The sequence below is a fragment of the Suncus etruscus genome, chromosome X (assembly GCF_024139225.1).
Source record: "Suncus etruscus isolate mSunEtr1 chromosome X, mSunEtr1.pri.cur, whole genome shotgun sequence".
NCBI lineage: Eukaryota > Metazoa > Chordata > Mammalia > Eulipotyphla > Soricidae > Suncus > Suncus etruscus.
In genome coordinates this window covers 76,114,686-76,124,866 of record NC_064868.1, presented here as the reverse complement: position 1 = coordinate 76,124,866, position 10,181 = coordinate 76,114,686, and the positions used below count along the sequence as shown (strand labels likewise).

Genomic DNA, 10,181 nt, shown 5'->3' with positions numbered 1-10,181 from the left:
GAAAAGATGCAGGGGCCAGAGAGATAGAACAGTGGTAAGGCATTTGCCTTAGGCACAGAAGGACAGTGGTTCAAATCCCGGCATCCCATATGGTCCCCCAAGTCTGCCAGGAGTGATTTCTGAGCATAGAGCCAGGAGTAACCCTTGAGCACTTCCGGGTGTGACCCAAAATCAAAAAAAGAAGAAAAAGAAAAAGAAAAGATGCATATGAGACTACAAGAGAAAACATGGTAAAGAAGCACAAAACCCCACAACGTGTTATGATTGAAAATTATAATCTTGAAGATCAAACAATAGTAACCCCCTAATACAATCTCTCTGTAATAAACTTTAGAGTAAAAATACTTAGGATATGCAATTAACCCGAAGAAGCAATGGAACATAGTGCCAATAAAACAAAAGGATGTATTAAGGAGAGGTGCAGAAATGACAAAAGTACGAACAGAAATGACAGAATTGAAAAAATTGGTAAGCAAATGAAACTTTCACTGAAAAGGACTTGCCAGCACAACAAAAGCTGATGAGAACCAGATTAGTGATCTTGAAGATGAAGTGTAGAAGTCCTCCAGACAAAAACAGAAGATGGGAAAAGGGCTGTAAAATAAGCAAAAAGATGAAAAGAGATTTGGGGGTAAACTCAAGAGAAACAACATAAAAACCATTGAGGTCCCAGAGAGCCAGAAAGAAAATCATTATAAAGAAGTGAGAATCAAATTCATCATTGTTGAAAAATCCCCAGAATGAGAGAATGTGTGCTACCTTATACTGGAGATCAAACGATTCCTGCTGGCTTTCAGTTCCACCATCTGTGGTGGACCCGCATCCAAGATGCAGAATTTTGTGAAATCCCTTGAAGGGAAGACAATCACTCTCTAGGTTGAGCCCTTGGATATGATAGAAAATGTAAAGGCCAAGATCTAGGACAAGGAAGGAATTCCTCCCGATCAGCAAAAATTGATCTTTGCTGGCAAACAACTTGAAGATGGATGTACTCTATCTGACTACAACATCCAAAAGAAGTCTACTCTTCATCTCGTTTTGATACTTCGGAGTGGTGCTAAGAAAAGGAAGAAGTCTTACACCACTCCCAAGAAGAATAAGCATCTAAGAAAGGTTAAATTGCCTGTCCTGAAATATTACAAGTTGGATGACAATGGCAAAATCAGTCGCCTTTGCCTTCAGATGAATGTGGTGCTAGAGATATTTATATGGCCAGCCGCTTTGACAGACATTATTGTGGCAAATGCTGTCTGACCTACAGCTTTAACAAACCAAAAGACAAATGATTTCACAAGGTGTGTGTATACCTTAAAGTAGCACAATGTTTAATGTTAGTAACAATTCTTCAAAGTTGATAGAAACAAAAAAAAGTTGGAAAACAAAATATATTCTTACATTAGTTAGTTGATTAGAGTCAAGTTTATATGTATTTGGAATGATTCATATACTTGAAATACACTATTAGACTTTATTGCTACTTTAAAATGGGCTATTTGCATTTAAGAGAATAAAAACCTTGGAAAATAAAAAAAGACATGGTTATTGACTGACTCATAGACTGAAAACCTATGTAAATCTGTATGTGAGTCATATTTAAATATGTCCAGCCAAAGAACTGTTATGAATTGGATCTGGCAGAACTGCAAGGGACAACAGAATTAAAGTAGAAAAAATTGCTGTGAAAATCTACTACATTTTGATTGTCAGATTGATTGACTGCTAGCCATAGAGACTTCTGAAACTCACCTTTACTGAGTTCTAATTTGTCAAAATTAAAAAAAAAGTCCTGTCTATACTATGCCACATACTTTTTGTGAAGATCAGAATAGAAATTCCAAGAAAAGTACCATGCCAATTATTATGTACAATACGAATACACGGTCTTCATGTCATCCCAGTTGTAGCCATTGCAGTAGCTACTTTACAAATATGCATATCCTTATGCAGCTCAATTGTAAAATGAGCTTTTGCCTTGGGGCTTTGTAGGACCATCTGCTTAGATCTGGAAGGAGGGGGGATCTGGACCTGGGCTGGTCAGAACTTATTGAAACTCCAAGGACCCTGATTGAACTTGGTGCCAGTAACAGAGTTGCACTTAAACTTGGGTGGTTGTGAATATAGGTAGGGTCACTAATCAACCAGGTGGCTATCTGCTGCCTAAACGTTTGTAATTAAGTACAAGGGCCATTTTTCTCCAGAGGGTTTGTTATTTCATAGCCAATTACCCAGGCAGCTTCACCCCACTTTGAACTTTGTGGGAAGTAAGGGCAGCATATGCATCTGCGGCCTCAATAGCTTCCCTGTAGCTCCTGCCATCAACCCTATTCATCTCTTTCTAAAGGAGCTTCAGCATCCACCTGCCTTTCAGTATTTAACTCCTTCATTTAAAAAGAAGCAGCAGGAAATTTGAACCAAGAGCTATTTTTATCTTTATAATGGCAAAAGCAATTTTAACACTAGATCCACGTTGTAATCTGCATTTCTGTAATCTGCTATATTTTAAAATAACCAAATCCAGAGTGGATGTGTTTTGCTGAGAGATTCATATGGCGTTTCAATGCATTATTTCCTAATTTTAATAGCTCTCAGTTAAGTGTAAGATACTTAATATTTCGAAGTCCCTAGAAGTAAAATGGAAATTTTCTTAAAGATTAATTGGACTCAGCTTTCCCAAGGAAAATGTAACTTTATGGCATGAGGTTATTTGAGAATAAATGTTGTTATTGAAAAGCACCAATTAGGCTTATAGTAGTAAGAGAGCCCCAAGTAGGAGGCTTATGTACATATAAGTACAGTCAAAGACACACAGCACACAGCTAACAACCTGCTAGTTAGTGATCCATCTCACTGCCCCCAGTTCGCTTCCTGAGAGATGCTTAAAGACAGAGGAACAATTAATGGAAAAGAAGATGTCGGGTAAGGGTGTAAATGACACCTGATCCGATTGATAAAATATAAGTTTTCACTCTATTGTCTTTGTTTCTCTGACCCCTTTTCTTCTAAGTCAAGCAAAAGTCTGCCTCTCTATCTTTTCATTACTTTTATCAAAGCAAAGTCTTAGTCTCTTTGGTACTGTAAATAAATTTCAAAGGATACAAGTTAACTAAAAGAAATTGTAGAAAGTAGCAGGTATCATCTGTCCTGTCTCTTTCCTACAATATTCGTGATGGTTTCAAGACCTTCTCTATATTTAAAATGTACCTAAATTAGCAAGGGATATTATTAAAATTGGGTCTTATTCAGTAAAGAAATGGGGGGCAGAGATGCTGTATTTTTCTATTGTGATATGATTATCTATGTGAATACATAAAACATAACTTAACAGTGAACTGTAATGTCCTTTACTTCTCCATATAGTTTAATCAGTCTAATTCAAGAATCCTATTTTATAGTTTTTTTGGTGTAGATGACAATAATGCTGACCTCATAATTGGGAGTATCTAAATTTGGAATTTACCTATAAATAATTGAAAAGGGGATTATAAAGTCAGACAACATGGACTGAAATACCAGTGTGATGTTTTTTAATAAACTATGAAACTTTGGACATGTTATTGAATCTCAACTTCCCCTCATTGGTAATTAATTTCTGATCTGCAATAGTAGGGTAACTGACTCTTATAAGAACCACTTCTGAAAATCATTCTACACAGTTATTGACACATGTAGTAGACATCTGATAAATAATACATTCTTGTTTTCTTAAGTATCTCATCTCATAAAGTAATTAAAGTTTCATTATATAACTGCCAACTGGAAATTTTAAGAAAAACATTTAAAAATGATGTGCACTTGTTGTAGGATTTTGTTGAAATGCACCTAAATTCAACTATCAATAACTTTGCAAATTATGTTTTTAATTAAATAAGATATTTAATTAACAGATTAGTATAAAATTTGTGTTTTAAATGTTTTAAAACATTTTAGTGTTTTTCTGTACACCCTACAAGTTCTGGAACATTTTTGGGGGGTAGTCATACCTAGTGATGTTCAGGGGTTACTCCTGGCTATGCACACAGAAATCACTTCTGGCTTTGAGGGACCATATGGTACGCCGGGGATCAAACCCAGGTTCATTCTGGGTCAGTTGTGCACAAGGCAAACACTCTATCACTGCTCTATTGCTCCAGCCCCCAAGTTCTGTAATTTTTTCTAAGTTTGATTGCTTGTATTTATTTTCTATTTTTCACATCACAAGGTATCTTTACAATAGTGAAAAGTTCCCTGAACTTCCTTTTTTTTTTTTTTTTTTTTGGTTTTGGGTCACACCTGGCGGTGCTCAGGGGTTACTCCTGGCTGTCTGCTCAGAAATAGCTCCTGGCAGGCATGGGAGACCATATGGGACACCGGGATTCGAACCAACCACCTTTGGTCCTGGATCGGCTGCTTGCAAGGCAAACGCCGCTGTGCTATCTTCCCAGACCCCTGAACTTCCTTTCTAACAAATATCTATGCTATTATGTTTACTTTTATTACCTGGGAGACACGGAACACAAATTTTAAACTTCAGCTTCCTATTTGTTTAAAAAATGATGATAGAATTGGAACAAAAACTGGTATAGAAGTTAAGAAATTGGCATTTCATGTGACCAACCTCTGTTCTGCCTCTGGCAATGCACTATCTCCTAAGCACTGATTAAAGCAAATCTTCAGAGTACAGAGCTGGGAGTAGCTCCTAAGCATGATCAGCTGTGGCCCAAATCAATCAACCCTGCCAATCAGTTGTATCTGAACATTCTTTATAACCTATAAATATTAATCACATATAAATGGTCGAACCCTGTTTATAAATAATGTTACATACACAGAGAATCTATACACTTTTTCATCTATTTTTCTATCAAGAATCCTAGGTTCACTGCTTGGGATTTACTAGTCTTGGTATTTACCTTCTTATACTCTTGGAGCATAGTTTATCTATAGACACCTATTAAGTGCCTTTCTACTCCCTATGGTCCTCATTGTAAATAAGGGTAAAATAAATGATAAAATATCAATATAATTTGGCAAATTCATTCAAAAATTTCAGACAGGTATGCAGAGGAAATAAATGGTGGAGGTGAGCTAGTAGAATATTTTTCAAAGCACACACCAAAGAAAACTATATTTCTTGAAATCAAAGCAAATTATTCTTTTGAAACTTTTATTAAATTGTAAAGTATTTCTGAAAAGCAAGTACTATGTCTCCTAAAATTTATGGTGAAAAATATTTTAATAGAGCTCCAAATAACAGCTCAAATTTTAGGTCAAAATTTATTACTGCACTAGTCTACCATCCACAATTTCAATGCTATTATCTATATGACCAGATGTTATTATCATAAAAAGTTAAATTTGTTATTTAAGAATTTTGTAATAAAACTTTAACTTTAATGAAATCATTCCTTTCTAATGTACAGGTTAATTGTCAATTGTTTAAAAACTATTTTTTGGTATGGTAGTAAGCTGGTTAGTATTCTAAGAAAAACATAATTGAAAATTAGCTTATAAGAGTATACTCCAAGATTCTGTATATACATACATATGATATTTATCCCATAAACATTATATTCTAAGAAATTTGAAGTTATACCTGTATTTATGCTAAATAAATATCACATTTTATATTTGTAAACGTGGTGTCATATTTTCAGAACTTAAAAGTTATGGAACAGAAAAATAGTAAAGAAAAAAGGTACTGGTTATAGGACAATCACTCAAGCAAACAATTTCCTTAATAAAGCTAAGTAGGGGGCTGGAGTGGTGGTGCAAGAAGTATGGCATTTGCCGTGCATGCGCTAACCTAGGACAAAACACAGTTCGATTCCCTGGCATACCATTTGGTCCCACAGTAACTCCTGAGTGTCACCGGGTGGTGGTCCAAACAACAACCAGAAAAAAAAGCAAAAAAGCTGACTGGTCATACTAATATCAAATAACACAGATGTAAGACTTAAAAAATTATAAAGGAAAGAAATGAACACTTCTTAATAATCAAGGGACATGTGCAACAGAAGGAAATCACGCTCCTAAATATATATGCACCAAATGAGGGGTTAGCCAAATATTCAAAGCAATTATTGACACATTTGAAGGAAGACATCAATAGCAACACAATAATAGTAAGAGAATTTAACACCACCCTAGTCACTCAACCAGGCTAAAGCCTAACAATAATATACTGTCTCTTTAGGGAGCAATGGAACAGAATGACTTAGTATATACATACATACATACATACATACATACATACATACATACATACATACATACGTATGGGGATATATATATCCCCATCCGCAGAAAAGTGGATACACGTTCTTCTCCAATGCACATGGGTCATTCTCCAGGATAGACCACATTCTGGCCCATAAAACATACCTCCATAAGAAGATAGAAATTGTAATAACTTACTTCTCAGATCATAATGCACTGAAATTAGAAGTAAATTACAAATAGACACAAAGGAAAAACTTTAACACCAGGAAATTAAACAGCTCACCACTGAACAACCAGTGGATCAAAGAGAAAATCAATGAGGAAATCAAAAGTTTCCTAGAAACAAATGAGAATGAATATAAAAGTTATCAGAATTTGTAGAACACATAAAAAACAATACTAAAAGGAATATTTATAACTTTGCAAGTACTCATCATGGAAAAAGAAGGGTCCTACATAAATAACTTAATGACACAGCTTATACAATTGAAAAGTGATCAATAAATGAATTAAAACTAGAAAGACTGAAGGGTAAAATACAGCTTAGGGAAAAAAAATCAATGAATTGGAAATTTTAAAAAATCCAAAAGATCTATGAAAGCAAGAGTTGGTTTTTTGAATAATATAAACAAAATCAATAAGTCACAAGCAAACCTCAAAAGAAATGGAGAGAAAAACTTAATAAACTGAATAAGAAATTAAAAATAGAGATTACTACAGATACTACAGAAATTCAAAGGGTAAAAAAAGACTACTTTGAGAAATGCTATGCCACAAAACAAGAAAACTTGGAAGAAGTGGATAAATTTTTGGACTCTTCTATAAATCTCCCGAGGTTGAATCAAGATGATATAGAGGGGCCAGAGTGATAGCACAGTAGTAGGACGTTTGCCTTGTATTTAGCCGACCCGGGATACCTCGAAGTGGATTGGCTCTATTATGTAATAACTAGCTATGATTTTAAAAATATTAAAATGTTACATCTTTTTTATATAGGCTGAACCTATTTTGCTGCTCACTAAGAATAAGTGAGCATTTCTTTTTCTTCACATCACAGTCATCAGTTGCTTCCAGCTTTTGATCAATGTCAGTGGTGTGAGACCATGTCTTGTGGATATTTCTATTTTTATCTCTCAGATAGTCACTGATAGAGTACTGTTCCATAACTGTGTTGGTAATATGGGTATTTTTAAAAAATATTTTGTTGGCTGAAGCGATAGTACAGCAGTAGGGCATTTGCCTTACATGCAGTGACCCGGATTTGATCCCCGGCATCCCATATGGTCCCGAGAGCCTGCCAGGAGCAATTTCTGAGCACAGAGCCAAGAGTAATCCCTGAGCACCTCTGGCCCCTAAACAAAAATAAATAAATTAACAAACAAAAATGATGATATAGTATAACTGAATAGACCATCACTATTTTTTCCTTTTTGGGGTGGGGAGTTTGGGCCATACCCAGTGATGCTCAGTTGTTATTTCTGGCTATGCCCTCAGAAATTGCTCCTGCCTTGAAGGAACCATATGGGAAGCCAGGAGATAGAACCACGATCTGTCGTAGGTCAGCCACTTGAAAGGAAAATGCCCTTACACTGTGCCACCACTCTGACCCCTAGACCACCACTATTGAGGAAATTAAAATAGTGATAAAAGTCTTCCCAAAAAGACCAGGCCCAGATAGAAACACTAACAAATTCTTTCAAAGCTTTCTAGAGGACCTACTACCAATCCTTTTCAGGCTCTTCAACAAAATTGAAGAAACAGAAACTCTCCCAAATAGTTTTTATATCAACCTAATACCAAACTCATACAGAGATGATACAAAAATGAAAACTATAGACCAATATTCCTGTTGAACAAAGATTATTCAAAGATCCTCAACAAAATCCTTGCTTATAGGATCCAATGCCTCCTCAAGAAGATCACACACCATAACCAAGTAGGTTTCATTTCAGAGATACAACGATGGTTTAACATATACAAGTCAATCAACATAATACACCATATCAACAAAGGAAAAGTAAAAATCACATGATCATATTAATACATTTAGAGAAAGCATTTGATAAGGTACAATACATATTCATGATAAAAACTCTCAACAAGATAAGAATGAAAGGAACTGTTCTCAATATATTTAAGGTCATTTACCACAAGCCCATGGCAAAGATTTTACTCAATGGAAATAAACTGAAAGCCTTTCCTCTAAAATCTTGCACAAAACACGGCTGCCCCCTCTTGCCACTCCTGTTCAGTATAATACTGGAAGTACCTGCTATTGCAATTAGACAAGAAAAAGATAAAAAAAAAAGGTATACAGATAGGAAAGGAAAAAGTCAAGCTCTCACTATTTGTAGATGACATGATACTATAGTTAGAAAACCCTATGGTTTAACATATACAAGTCAATCAATATAATACACCTCTATCAAAAAGCTCCTAGAAACAATAATTCATATAACAAAGTGGCAGGCTACAAAATTAACACACAAAAATCAATTACTTTCTTATACACAAATAATGATAAAGAAGAAATAGACATTTAAAAAAATTCCATTCACAATAGTACTACAAAATCTCAAATACCTTGGAATCAACTTAACAAAAGAGGTGAAGGACCTATATAAAACACTGCTTCAAGAAATAAAAACAAACAACAACAAGAAAATAGAAACATGTAATACCCTGTTTATGGATCGATAGAATTAACATCATTAAAATGGCAATAGTCCCCAAAGCATTGTATAGATTTAATAAAATCCCTGTAAGGATTTCCATGACATTCTTCACAGAGGTGGATAAAATACTCCTGATATTCATTTGGAACAATAAATGCCCATTAAAAGCTAAAGCAACCCTTAGGAAAAATAAGATGGAGTCATCATTTTCCTCAACTTTAAATTGTATTACAAAGTAATTAAAAAGCCTGGTATTAAAATAAATATAGGCCCTCAGATCATAGGAATAGAATTGAGTATTCAGAGATATATTTCAGTGGGCAAAACACTTGCCTTGAACATGGATGGTGTAGGTTTGATCCTAGACACCTCATATATTGTCCTTTGCCACACCAGGAATGATCTTTGGACAGATGAGCCAGTAGAAAGCCCTGAAGACAGCTGGGTATATTAAAAAGAGATATTGTGGGTGTATATTTGATCGTCTTATGGTAAAAAGAAAGATGGGAAAAACAAGAAATTATTCAACACTTGAACTTTAGACTAAAATCACCATTCTTTAGAAAGGAAGAAAATATCTTCACCATTTAGCAGCGCTACAAAATATTTGTGATTAATAATTTAACATTTTATTCCTCATCTCTCTTTTAGTTCAGATTCTCTGAGAAATGGACTCTTATTAAATTTGCATGCAGGACATTTGTGAGGGGGCAAGCTTTCAGGGGCATTATATGTAAATTAATATAAATAAAATTGGGGCTAGGAATAAGAATAATACACTTGCTACAGCGATTTTAACTAATACTAAAGATTACTCAGATTAGGATGATGTTTCAGTTGTGTCCAAAACTATTGCCTTTGTAGAACTTTTGAAAACTCTTATAATAAGCAGGCTACCTTGAGGAAGGACCCATAACTTCACTCCATCAATGTTGGGGAATTGAGTGCCTTAGTGATTGTGCTAATTAAAAACACTAGTTGTGTCTACAGAATACTCAAAAAATCATTTAGTGGTATATAGTAAAATAAAATACACCAGATATGAGTATATCTGTCTTCAAATAATATTTTCATTTATTATCTCATAGTTATTTGTCTTACAAGAATTCAAGAATAGGTGAGACTGACTGACATCAAGTATAGAAGACTCAGAGCTGAGTGTTAGAAAAATTAAAAACCTGTATACCCTCTTTGCTATTGACTCATGCTGGGAGACTTAGCTAAAACTTGGGGCATATTACCCACATGTGGACTTTCTATGTTTGCAAAAAATAAACGAGATATCCATTTGCTTTTTAAAACTTAACC

The 10,181-nt window shown here is 34.8% G+C and overlaps 1 pseudogene; it reads left to right on the top strand.

Moving 5' to 3' along the window:
• Positions 1–828: 828 nt before the first annotated feature.
• On the top strand, positions 829–1,286 carry LOC125999353 (ubiquitin-40S ribosomal protein S27a-like; annotated as a pseudogene).
• Positions 1,287–10,181: the final 8,895 nt, after the last annotated feature.